Raw genomic sequence first — 8,222 nt, forward strand, 5'->3', positions numbered from 1 at the left:
TAGACCATCTCTTCCCTTGTCCTTTCTCTTTCTAACTGTACAGAGTGAATAATTAACAGAAAATAATACTTCTAGGATGTGGACTAGATACTGTAGGAGTATGTAATTAGGGGGCTCAAAAGTGCCTGGATGTGAGACTTAGCATTTAAAAATAAATGTTTATATGTAAAAACAAAATTAAAATAGAGCTTTTCAAAAAGGTTAAACCTAAAGAAATACATTGGAAAACAGCTACAGTCTAGAATGCGCTCTAAGAGCAGGAGTAAAAGCTGTTTGGCTCCCCTTGGTTGTTTGATTCACAGAAGATCTGAGTTGTAAACAAGCAGAGGATGATGCAATTTCTGATATAATTAAAACTGGGTAAGCCACTGGGAAAAAAAAAAGGGTTGATGCTCTCCAGTTAGGATCTAAGAAAATACACATTCTCATACCTAAGTGGGAGAATAAACTGCAGTGACTTTCAGGAGGTCTGGCTTAGGAAAATGATTTTTAATTAAAATGTGTATTCTATTTAACCAAGAAACGTCTCCTTTTGGCATAATCTAAGGGGATAGTCCCATACGTATACAAACATGAGTAAAAGCATATTCATCACAGTATTATAGTGACAAAGTGGAAGCTAGTTGTTACAAGCAATCAGTAAAGGATTAATTTGATAAATACAATGAAATATATGCAGCCAATAAAACAGATGATGAAAGTCTGAATTTATGGACACAGAAAAAAAAAAGAAATTCCAAGACATTTTGTTAAGTGATTAAAAGTGGAACTTGTTTATTTCTTTCTTCATTTAGCAGATGTTTCTTGAGTGCCCACATGTGTCAGGCCCTCCTGTAGTCATGGGGGTTAGAGAGATGAGCAAAAAAGAAATAAAATTATTGCCTTCCTAGAGCTGACAGTCTAATGACAAATGAAAGATAATAAAAAGTGAAATAAATTATGTAGTATATAAAGCAGTGTGTGCAGTAGAATAAATGTGTATTTGTATTGAAAAATGTCTGTAAAAGGTTTGGTTCATAATGGTTATCTGTATGGTGGGATTTTTATTTTTCATTTCAGACATCTTTTTCTTGAAATGTTTTTAATTCTTTTTAAATCAGAAGAAAACTAACAAATTTCTATTTTTGACAAAAATGACAAAATTTTATTTTAAAGAGTGTATGAAAAAATGATATTTGTTGTTTCCTTCTTTCAAAGAAATTAAGAGATCAACAACTGTGAAACAGGAGACATTTTTGACATTAAAAAGAAGTGCTCACATGTAAATCAGAACCACAGTGATGTGAGCAACAGGCTCTCTCTCATTCATTACTTGTGAGAATACAAAATGGTACAGCCACTTTGGAAGGCAGTTTGAAATTTCTTACAAAAGTAAACACACTCTCACCATGTGATCCAGCCATCACACTCCTGGTATTTAATCAAATGAGCTGAAAACATTATATCCACACAAAAACCTGCTCAACAATGTTTATAAAGCAGCTTTCTTTATAACTGACAAAACTTGGAGACATCAAGATGTCTTTCAATAGGTGAATCGATAAACTGTGGTACATTCAGATAATGTGATATTATTCACTACTGAAAAATCAGCTATCAAACCATAAAAAGACATGAAGGAACCTTAAACGCATGTGACTAAGTGAACGAAGCCAGTCTTAAAAGGTTACCTGCTGTACGACACAAACGAAATGACGTTTTGGAAAAGGCAAAGCTATGGAGACAGTGAAAGGATTGGTGATTGCCAGGGGTTGGAGGGTGGGGAGGGATGAACAGGTGTAGCACAGAGGATTTTTAGGACAGGGATTCTGTCTTGTATGAAACTATGATGATGTATACACGATGTTATATGTTCGTCAAAACTTAAAGAACACACAACACCTAAAGTGAAGTCTAATATAAACTATGGACTTCGGGTGTCAATGACATGTCATTGCAGGTTCATCAATTTTAACACACGTGCTAGTCTGGTGGGGGATGTTGCTAGTGGGGAAAGCTATGCATGAGTAGGGATAGGGCATATATGGAAAATCTCTGTACTCTCTGCTCAATTTTTCTATAAGCCTAAACTACTCTAAGAAATAGTCTATTTAATTTTTAAAAACATACACACAGTGATATACCATTTTACATCCATCAGGATGACCACTATCAAAAAGTGTTGGTGATGACATGGAAAAATTAGAACTCTTGTGTACAGTTGGTGGGAATATAAAATGATGTAACTGCTGTGAAAAATAGTGTATCAGTTCCTGAAAACGTTAAAAATAGGATTATCATGTGGTCCAACAATTTCACTTCTGAGTATGCACCCAAAAGAATCAAAAGCAGGGTCTCAAACAAGTGTTTGTACACTCATGTTTATAGCAGCAGTATTCAGAGTAACCAGATCTGATAGACAAGAGTGCTTGATGAACTGTGGAATGAGGTTTGTGACATTGTACAGGAGACAGGGATCAAGACCATCCCCATGAAAAAGAAATGCAAAAAAGCAAAATGGCTGTCTGGGGAGGCCTTACAAATAGGTGTGAAAAGAAGAGAGGCAAAAAGCCAAGGAGAAAAGGAAAGATATAAGCATCTGAATGCAGAGTTCCAAAGAATAGCAAGAAGAGAAAAGAAAGCCTTCTTCAGTGATCAGTGCAAAGAAATAGAGGAAAAGAACAGAATGGGAGAGACTAGAGATCTCTTCAAGAAAATTAGAGATACCAAGGGAACATTTCATGCAAAGATGGGCTCGATAAAGGACAGAAATGGTATGGACCTAACAGAAGCAGAAGATATTAAGAAGAGATGGCAAGAATACACAGAAGAACTGTACAAAAAGGATCTTCACGACCTGGATAATCACAATGGTGTGATCACTCACCTAGAGCCAGACATCCTGGAATGTGAAGTCAAGTGGGCCTTAGAAAGCATCACTACGAACAAAGCTGGTGGAGGTGATGGAATTCCAGTGGAGCTGGAAAGATGATGCTGTGAAAGTGCTGCACTCAATATGCCAGCAAATTTGGAAAACTCAGCAGTGGCCACAGGACTGGAAAAGGTCAGTTTTCATTCCAATCCCAAAGAAAGGCAATGCCAAAGAATGCTCAAACTACTGCACAATTGCCCTCATCTCACATGCTAGTAAAGTAATGCTCAAAATTCTCCAAGCCAGGCTTCAGCAATACATGAACCATGAACTTCCTGATGTTCAAGCTGGTTTTAGAAAAGGCAGAGGAACCAGAGATCAAATTGCCAACATCTGCTGGATCATGGAGAAAGCAAGCGAGTTCCAGAAAAACATCTATTTCTGCTTTATTGACTATGCCAAAGCCTTTGACTGTGTGGACCACAACAAACTGTGGAAAATTCTGAAAGAGATGGGAATACCAGACCACCTGACCTGCCTCTTGAGAAATCTGTATGCAGGTCAGGAAGCAACAGTTAGAACTGGACATGGAACAACAGACTGGTTCCAAATAGGAAAAGGAGTACGTCAAGGCTGTATATTGTCACCCTGCTTCTTTAACTTATATGCAGAGTACATCATGTGGAACGCTGGACTAGAAGAAACAAGCTGGAATCAAGATTGCTGGGAGAAATATCAATAACCTCAGATATGCAGATGACACCACCCTTATGGCAGAAAGTGAAGAGGAACTAAAAAGCCTCTTGATGAAAGTGAAAGAGAAGAGTGAAAAAGTTGGCTTAAAGCTCAACATTCAGAAAACGAAGATCATGGCATCCGGTCCCATCACTCCATGGGAAATAGATGGGGAAACAGTGTCAGACTTTATTTTTTTGGGCTCCAAAATCACTGCAGATGGTGATTGCAGCCATGAAATTAAAAGACGCTTACTCCTTGGAAGAAAACTTAAGAGCAACCTAGATAGCATATTCAAAAGCAGAGACATTACTTTGCCGACTAAGGTCCGTCTAGTCAAGGCTATGGTTTTTCCACTAGTCATGTATGGATGTGAGAGTTGGACTGTGAAGAAGGCTGAGCACCGAAGAATTGATGCTTTTGAACTGTGGTGTTGGAGAAGACTCTTGAGAGTCCCTTGGACTGCAAGGAGATCCAACCAGTCCATTCTGAAGGAGATCAGCCCTGGGTGTTCTTTAGAAGGAATGATGCTAAAGCTGAAACTCCAGTACTCTGGCCACCTTATGCAAAGGGTTGACTCATTGGAAAAGACTCTGATGCTGGGAGGGATTGGGAGGAGGAGGAGAAGGGGATGACCGAGGATGAGATGGCTGGATGGCATCACGGACTCGATGGACGTGAGTGTGAGTGAACTCCGGGAGTTGGTGATGGACAGGGAGGCCTGGCGTGCTGTGATTCGTGGGGTCGCAAAGAGTCAGACAGAACTGAGCGACTGAACTGAACTGATTCACAGTAACCAAGAAGTGGAAAAAAACTTATCTCCCAATGAAACAAAATGAGGTACGTACATGCAATGGAATATTACTCAGCCTTAAAAAGAAAGAACATTCCGATTCATGCTACAACATGGACAAACCCTGAAGACATTGTGCTAAGTGAAATAAACCAGTCACAAAAAGACATATACTGTGATTCCAGGGTTGTCAAATCTGGACAGAAAGTGGAATGGTGACTATCAGGGGAAGCGGGGAGTTGTGGCTTAATGGATACAGTTTCAGTTCTGCAAGATGAAATTGTTCTGGAGATTGCACAACAAAGTGAACATGCTTAACAATAATGAAGTAAACACTTAAAATGGCTAATTTTATGTTATGTGAGTTTTACCACAATTAAAAATAAAATAAAAAATAGAAGAACTAAGAATATAATGAAACAAAATGACAGCAAAATGGAAAGACTTTACACTAAATTCCAATAAGGCAAATGCTACCAGATAAAGCCAAAAGGTAGATAAATAAAAGTTAAACTGGTGGGAAAATAATTGCAGCTCTTGTGATAAACAAAAGGCTAATGGTATCACTATTGAAATATACCAAGAACCCTTAAAACTCAAGAAGATAAAGACAAACCATACAATAAAAAAAAAATAGACAAAGATATGATCTTTCTCAGAGAAAGGTTCCCCCCAAAAGATTAATAAACGGGTCTATTCTCATTGTTTACGAAATAATTTTAAATCTTAATTTCAAAACAAGAAGATGCTAAGTTTCTCCTTTTGGATTAGGAAAAGTTTAAAAGATGGTCCATTGCCACATGGTTCTTTTGGGCACAAAGAGAGCAAGAGAAGCAGAGATGCTCAGTTGGCCAACTGTCCACCAAAAGAAACATCTTAAGATGCAAACACCTGTTTCCATATTTTCCTTTTTTAAAAAAAACTGCATGCATTACTTTTATAATTAGGGGGAAAACTTAACCAATTCTAAGGTGGTGAGCCACATGAAAATTTGTGTTTCCAAAGGTAACAAACTGATGTAATGGACAAAAAACCACTGATACTCAGGGTCTGAAAGAGTGTGAAGGAAGTGGTCTCATATCTTATTGGCAAGAGTGTAAACTAGTACAACCTTTTTGGAAGACAATTTGGCCGTATCTATCAATATTTTAAATGTTCCTTGCTTGATCAGACAATTCCACTGTAGGAAATGAACCATATAGATATACTTACACATGCATACAAAGGCACAATATATAAAGTTTTATAAACTGCAGCAATGTTGGCAAAAGTGAAAAATTGGAAATGACTCAAGAACCTATGAATCAGAATACTGGTTAAAATTTTTACAGTATATCCCTACTATGAAAAACTATGTCAGGGTTTTAAAAAATCTATAAACTGATTTGGACAGCCATCCAAGAGTGTTATTAAGAGAACATGGCAAGTTTCAGAACAGTTGCAAAAATGTATGTTATAACATAATCCCATTTTTATAAAGTAACATAAAAATGGAAGAAAAAAGTCTGGAAGAAGACTGAAAGAATATACATCATACTGAAAGCATATTAGAACCATCTCTGACTCAGGTCTGTATGAGATTGTTGGAGGCAATTGCCTTCTAAAACACACATTTTTGTGTTCTTTGAATTTTTTGCATTATTTTTGAAACCAAGGGAAAGAAAGAAGTAGCTGTTTAAGGGTGGGAATCTTCATACTATAAAAAAATAAAATAAAACTGAGCACCTCCGACAGCTGGCTTGGCCTCCTGCCTCCTCCACCCTTTCTCTCTGTCAAAGTCAAGGCAGACTCCAGCCTCTCTAAGTATTTCCGACAGGCTTCAGTTTATTCAGATAGTCTTCTCTGAACTCTGGACTGTTTGGACCCAGACTCACAACCAGTTCCCTTTGATTATAGGTTCTTCATTGCTTATAAACTGATTGTGGCAATCAAGGTAAGAACTTTCACCCAAGTCACAGTTCGGAATGATTAGAAGAGAATGAAGCCAACCCTGAAACTGTGAAGAGAAAAAATGCCCCCGTTAGACCCCTGATCCAGTCAGGGGAGACTCAGGCTCTGTCGCTGCCCAGGGAGGGAGATTAGCGGGGAGCGCACCGCCTGGCGCTGGCGCTGGCGCTGAGCTGTCGCCCAGTCGGGACTGGCAGCACCGTGTCCTTGCTGGACAGCGCCCACCCCATCTGCCGCCCTCATGCCCCACCATCCACAACGAGGGCTTTTCCAGGGACCTGAAAGGCTCAGGGAATCTTCCCGGGGGCCTGGAATTTAGACCTGGCATTAGGCACTCAGGCCAGTGGTCAAAGATAAGAAAGTATACCTCATGATGGCTACTGTGTCCCTTCTATGCCGGGGACAATCCCAGGTCTCCATGCAAAGCCTTCCCTAGTCTTTCCTCTGGGTCCTCTCAGCAGTGGCCACTCCTTACCCACACCTCTGCCCGCCTCAGTCCTTAATTAGTGAGCAATACAGACCTATACCAGCCGTTGTGGCAGGACCCCCAAAACCACTGGACACTCCATGCAGTGTCTCCAAAATGGACGCAGTTGTGCCTGGTCTGGTGCAAGCCCACGTCAGCTAAAAGCCAAAGGGCAACGGCGTCCACACCCTGGAAAACAACCCCATGTGCCCTCCTCCCCTGCTGCCCCTCACACAGCCCCTAACTTCGGGGCTGAGTCACCTGGGGGCCCAGGACAATGTAAGCAGGTGTGCGACACACATTTCTTCTGGTGACGGGTAGGAACCCTGGGCGTCTGGGTGGGAGGGAAGAGGTTTGTGAAAGACAGAGCCGTACCCCCAGTGTTTCTGATTCGGTCCTGCTGGGTGACACCCGAGGGTCTGCATTTCTAACATGGCCCAGGTCATGCAGTGGCTGCCTTCCAGTCAGCCTGGGGACCACACTCGGGGAACTGCTGGGTTTTAAGGTGGGGCAGAGTCAGGAAGGCCAGTCAGGAAGCTGTGCTGGGCAGGACCAGAGCCTGAAGCAGGGTGGGAGCCCACAGGGGTGGCAGGGAAGAGGCAGAGCATTTCCAAGGGGAAGGGGCACCAGAAAGAAGCCTGGGTGGGTGTGGGCATGAGGGAGGGCGAGGCACTTACTAGCTTAAAGGACTGAGAGGAAGGGCTCTGAAGTAGGGAGCCCAGTTGTCACAGCAACATCGACAGGAGGGAACAAGGATTCCATTTTGGAGGGACATCTGGGCAGGGGCGTCCAACAGGCAGTCGGTACTCTTAGTCTGGGTCAGGCATGAGGCGTTGGGACTGTGGGAATATGGCGGGCAGAGTAATTGCCACAGAGCTCTAGCTGCTGGCTTGGAAATGAAGCGGCTACTCAGGAAGAGGACGTGAGAAGAGCGGGAAGCCCAGGACTGTGGACAGGTCTACAAGCTTGCGGACCTTGTTAGGTGGAGCGGGTCTTGTTGGGTGTCCCTCCAGGTCCAGGCTGAGTTCCCAAGGTCCAGGGACTGGCAGAGGGAATCAGGAAAGGACACAGAGGTTTCAGAAGAGGCTTATGCTGTTCTGGGCCCGCAGGTGACTCAGCCCAGGGGTTAGGAGCGTGTGTGAGGGGCAACAGGTGAGGAGAGTACACGGGATTGCTTTCCCAGCGGGGATGGCGTTTCCCTCTGGTTTTCAGCTGACCTGGGCTTGCACCAGACCAGGCACAATTGCATCCATTTTGGGGACACTGCCCTGGGGTGGCGGGCAGCAGGGCCTAAGTAGGGAGGTGCGGAGGGAGGCGGCCCACTGCCATTCTTGGTATGGTTCTCTCTCCAGGAGCAGAGCTCCATCTGGTCTCACTCTGGGCAGCTTATAAGGCCTGGTGTGAGTTTTGTTTATGCAAGTGCAGCATAA

This window comes from Capricornis sumatraensis, chromosome 1 (assembly GCF_032405125.1).
Source record: "Capricornis sumatraensis isolate serow.1 chromosome 1, serow.2, whole genome shotgun sequence".
NCBI lineage: Eukaryota > Metazoa > Chordata > Mammalia > Artiodactyla > Bovidae > Capricornis > Capricornis sumatraensis.